Consider the following 6,000-nt stretch of genomic DNA (forward strand, 5'->3'; position numbering starts at 1 on the left):
GTCCCGTGCTGACAGCTCAGACCCTGGGGCCTGCTTTGGATTCTGTGTCTCCCTCTCTCTCTGCCCCTCCCCCACTCACACTGTTTCTCTCTCTCTCTCTCAAAAGTAAACAAACATTTAAAAAATGCTAAAAAAATAATATGTCAAGTAAAAGAAGCCAGTCACAAAAGGCCACATATTGTATGATTCCGTTTGTTATTAAATGTCCGGAGTGGACAAATCTATAGAAATAGAAAGTAGATTAGAAGTTGTCAGGAACCAAGGAAGGAGAGAATGGAGATTGATTGCTAACAGATGTGGGCTTTCTTTTTAGGGTGATTAACATAAAATGTGATGGTTACACAATCTTTTGAACGCACTAAAAACTACTGAATTACACACCTTAAAGAGATGAGTTTCATTCATTAATTATATCTCAAGTTTTAAAAAATTTAATGGTAAGAAAACAATCCAAATAGAAAATGGCACAAGGCACAAAGAGACATTTCAATGTGGAAAACATACAGACTGCAAATAAGACACAAAGGTACTCGACATCATTAGCCACTAGGGAAATGCACATGAAAACCACAGTGAGACTTCACTAGACCTATCAGAATATAAACTAAAAAATAGTCACACGACGGCTGCGGATGTTAGGAAGAACTGGCTCACTCATACTTCATTGGCAGGAACGCAAAAATGTACACTCCTCTGAAAAACAGTTTGGCAGTTTCTTAAAAAACTAAACACGCAACTGACATAGGACCTAGCCATTGCATTCCTGGTATTTACCCCAGAGAAACAAAAAGTTATGTTCATGTGAAAGCCTACGTGTGAATGTTTACAGCAGCTTGACTTATAACAGCCCCAAACTACAAACACCCCAGATGTCTTCCGATGGCTTAGCTAACCAGACTGTGTATATCCCTATCATGGAATACTACTCAGCAATAAAAAGACATGCATTATTGATGCATGCAACAGCCCAGATGAATCTCCAGAGAACTCTGCTCAGTGCAAAAATGCCAAACATATACAAACAGGACAGATTAGTGGTTGCTAGGGGCTGAAGAGGGGGTGTGGGCAGGAGGGAGGGTATGAAAACTCCACATGAATGATCCTTGCAGTGACAGAGATATTCTGCATCTTGACTGTATCAATGCCAATATCCTGACTGTGATATTGTGCTAGAGTTTTACAAGATATCACTGGAAAAACTGGGTAAAGTAAGTGTAAATGGGAACTCTCTATTTTATTTCTGACAACTGCATGTGAATCTACCATGATTTCAGAATTGAATGTCTGCAAAACACTCAGTTGTGACAAACCTTACCTATTACCTACACTGGACATTAATATTGTTTCTTATTTTTCACACTGTAAATAATGCTGTGACAAACCTTTATGCTCCAAAAACTCTGTATGTATCTGTCGTGTTTCCTTTTATATTTTGCCAAAGTGCTTTCCCAAGAGTCTGTACCAAATCACCCTTGATCAATAGGGTAGTCTGTCTGCCCTAGGACACCCCCATCAGGCTTGCAGCGCATACCTAGTTTGCAATCTCCTCTGATTTCATAGGTGAGAAGTAGTACCTCATTGCCTCTATTTTCTATTTTACAATAGTGTGGGTGAACATTTTTTAAATTATTTAAATCCCAGTTAGTTAACATATAGTGTAATAATGATTTCAGGAGAATTTAGTGATTCATCACTTACATATAACACCCAGTGCTTGTCCCAACAAGTGTCCAGTGAGGGTGAACATTTTTAATGTTTATAAATTATTTATATCATTTTATGATTAGTCTATTCATCAAGGACCAAGGGATGCCTCTGACTCTTCATGCATGAAGCAATGGGCACAGGAAACATTACGAACTGGTTAAAAATTGATTCTAATTTTTTAAAAGTTACAGTAAAAGCGACAGAAGTTTAAAAGTTTAAAAGTTACAGTAAAAGTTACACCCAAAGCGACAGCTTTGGGTGTTAGGGGAATCCTGAGGTGAAATACAACCAAGGAATGGACAGGATGAGCAGGCACAGCTAGAGGTCAGAGGTAAGGCCCAGACAAGGCAGAATTTAAGTCTGGGTGAAGTCAGCAAACAATTTCTGTACAGAAAGCAATAGTACAGGGATGGGGGTGGAGGTGGAGGTGGAGGAGCTCAAGAATAAAGAGCTGCATGTAGCCTTTCCTGGTGGAAAAAAGGAGCCAGGGGGGCCGATAAATACACAAAAATTATGCAAGAATCAAATGGCATAAAAATACAAATGACAGAAAGCTAGAGCTAGAGAGATAGCCCAGGGTGCAATTTTAATTCCAGAACCAAGGTCCTATTGTTTCAACAGAGACCTATCTTTTAGAACAAATATGGGGCTAGGGTTGTTTGAAGATGTTTATGACTATGGACGTAAATCAAGAAATGGGAAATGTCCGACTGGTGAAATGTGTATGAGCCTGAAGAAATGTGAAAGCAGAAAATGATTTATGTGACTTGTAACAAATACAGATGCTGTGAAGGGCTCCTGACTGGTTTTCAGGACAAGGGCACAGAGTTAGAAATGAAGAAAAAGTGGTCGCTACAGACCAGCCTTCTCAATCTGTAAAAGACAAGAGAACCCTCCTGTGACTACACATGGATAATCACATCTAAACCATACCTACGAGGAAAGAAAATGGGCCAATATTATAGGATCTGTGTATTGCAGAGAAGTGAAGAGAACTCCCTACATCCAGTCTTCTACCCTGAGCAGGAAACGCTACCGAAGCCTTAGATAAATAAATCTCTGATAAGACCTCAGATAGTTTCTTCTTGGATACTGCCCTTGATGGGAATTTATTTCTGCAAAAGATAGCTTAATCTATTTTTATAATACTTATAATTGCCAGAAAACTTTTTTTGAGTTGACTCACTATTTTCCTATTTCTGATTCTCACCGATAAATTCTAGTTCTCCCCCTGGAACCACACAAAACAATGACAACAATAGTTTATATTTAATGAATGTTGTCTATTGGCTACTGTGTACAGTTATATGCATTATTTCCTTTAATTCCAATAGTATGTTTTTTTTATTACCCTTGCCTTACAGATAAATAAATGGAAGCAAAAGTGAATATGTAACATACCAAAATTAGCATATGGAGACAGCCAATATTTGAACCCAGGCATGTCTGTGTCTCCAGCTTTTTTCTCTTCAGTGTTTTGTTAGGTTCTGCTAAGCTGCTTTGAAACTCTAAGCCTTTGCCCTTGTGACAGTCCTGTAAGTCTTGGGAGCCAGCTCTTCCTTCAGAGCTACAGATTTCTGCCACTCAAATATTGTCCTATCTAGAGATTTCTCCACAAAAAGTATGGTCAGATTACACGAAAGACAGAGAGCTGGCATTTCAGATTGTATGAACTGTTGGCAGTGACTTTGTCAGGAGGTAACTAATCTCACCTACTTCTAAATATTACCTATCAAAATTATCTATCATTATTCACAAAGCAAATAAACAAATAAACAAACATACTAAGAAAAACCTCAGATTCAAGTGAATGATCGAATTGGTATAGGACAGTTAGCAATTCAGTAACAATAAGGAATGTTTTCTCCCTCCTCATCCTGGGAATTCTGGAAGATCTCCTTAAGCTTATTGTCGAGCTGCAGAAACACTGAAAAGGGTCAGATGTAGAGAGTAGTAGAATTGTGACATCCTAATGTCACTAAGAAACATTTTTATGTGACTACTGTCACATTGTGGAGGAGAGAGAAAATGTAAAGCAGTTGATTTCAGGAAATTTAACAAGGGGTACTACCTCCTTCTTGGCTTTCCATTTCCTCTGGAAAAAAAAATGCCTTGGTCTCTAACCAACTGCCCATTACTGACCTCTCTCATTTGCAGGATTCACGTAGCATCTGTTGCTGTATTTTTCAGAAATAGGTTTCTTTCCCTTTTTCCAACAATAGAAGCAAACCGTAACTGTAAAATCATGTTCAAATACTCAGAGAAGGTGAAAACGTTCCAAAATCACAGACCCAAGAGATAACGTCTTTATCTTCCAGATATTTCTATTATATATATATTATTGTATGTATATTATGATTTTGTTTTCAAAAGCCAAACAGTTATAGATGTACTGTATGCAACTTGTTTTTTTTTAATTTAACAACATGTTGTGAACATTTTCCATGCTAGTTTATGAACCTCCCTCTTGTCTGAATGTCTGCTTACTACCCCCTTTTTGTTACTATACCATAATTTAATAACTAGTACCATACTGATAGACTTTTACATTGTTTCCAATTATCCATTGCTATAGATACTTCTACAATGAACATAATTGTGTAAATAATCTTTGTGCCCATGTGTGGGCATCACCGTGGGAGAGAAAGGTTGGAATGTTCCTTGAAATGAAATCATAAGGAAAAAGGATATGCACAATTAAAATGTTCAAATCTGTTGCCAAACCATTCCCTAGAAAAACTGCAATAATTTATATAGCTACCAACAGAAAATGTGAGAGTTCAGGTGTATTTTAGTAGGTTTTCTCTGTGTAGATACATCATGCTAAGCCACTCTATGTGCTGAGATGCTACATCACACCTCATGAATACATCACACCATGTGGAGCTGTAAGCCTGGAATTCACAGGGCCCAGAGTTCACAGGGCCTCGTGTACAGCCCAACTGTTCTGGAACACGAGTCAGCTGCAAAGAAGGCAAATATCTCTATGGCCTGGCTTTCAAGCCAAAGAAGCACTTCTCAGTAGTAGAGCTTTACTGGCTGAGATTGGGGCTCTGATTCAGAATATAAAGACAAGACACAGTCTTTGCTCTCAAAGAGTTTATCCTAACCTAAAGAGGATTACTTTACGTGGTAAAAGGGACCTTGAAGATGTGATTAATTTAGGGATATTGTGGTGGGAGGTTTCTTGGAATATCCAGGTGGTCCCAATGTCATCACAAGGGTACTCAGAAGAGGGAAGCAGGAAGTTCAGACAGGGAATGCAGTGTCATTCCAGAAGCAGAGAGGTATTTCAAGATGCTACTCTGCTGGCTTTGAAGATGGAAAAGGGGGCCACAAGGCAAGGGATGCCACGAGTTTCTAGAAGATGAAAAAGGCAAAGAAATGGATTCTCCTCTAGAGCCTCTGGAAAACACACAGACCTGATACTTTGATTGTGAAAGCCATTTTAGACTCTTGACTTCCAGAATTATAAATTTGTGTTGTTTTAAGCCACTAAGTTTGTGGTAATTTGTTACAGCAGCCTTAGAATACAAAATATTAGAGAACGTTTCATGGAGGTTAGTATTTCAGCTCAACTTTGATATGCACATAAGATTCTAGTAGGCAAAAATGAGAAATAGAATTCCAAGCAAGAGAACAGTGTGGGCAAAGGTGCAGAGGTAAGAAGGGTGAGGCAAGGTGTGTTCAGTAGGCATGAAAAAGCATGAGAGCTTTTAAGAAAGGAGAAACCTGGGTGATGTGCATACAAAAGACAATACCAGACCTTATATACTCTGGGTTCAGGGAGTGCTTACACGATGTCAGAGAGGATGTGGAAGGGATCCCTCTTGAGCAAAACCTGCGAAAAAGAATTTGGGTCTTTGAGGTTTAGAATTCAGTGAAGAATAGCATAGGATGGGCACTTTGGTCAAGGGGAACAGGATAGTGGGGGGGGGGGTGGGGGGAGGGCAAGAATACAGCAATGACAGGGACAAACAGGGTGAGGAGCGAGTGAGCAGAAAGGAAGTAGGGAGGTTTAGGGCAGGCTAAGGGCCGCCTCTAGTACTGAGGCAAGGGGTTTGAACTCCTGTAGGGAAACACTGAAGGAATTTGACGAGACCAGTAGTATGGTTTGGTTTTTATATTCTTTTGTTCTCTGTAGAATGAGGGTGCAAAGTCACCAGCGCTGGCTGGTGAGGAAATGGACGATTCTTGAGTGGAGAGGAGATTATACTCAGGTTTTTTGGCTGCACAGCTCATGTACTCAGACATGTTATTTTATTTTGCATGCAGCAAGCTGACTTGGACAGT

The sequence above is a fragment of the Puma concolor genome, chromosome A1 (genome assembly GCF_028749965.1).
Source record: "Puma concolor isolate L17-30 chromosome A1, mPumCon1.1.hap2, whole genome shotgun sequence".
Classification (NCBI taxonomy): domain Eukaryota; kingdom Metazoa; phylum Chordata; class Mammalia; order Carnivora; family Felidae; genus Puma; species Puma concolor.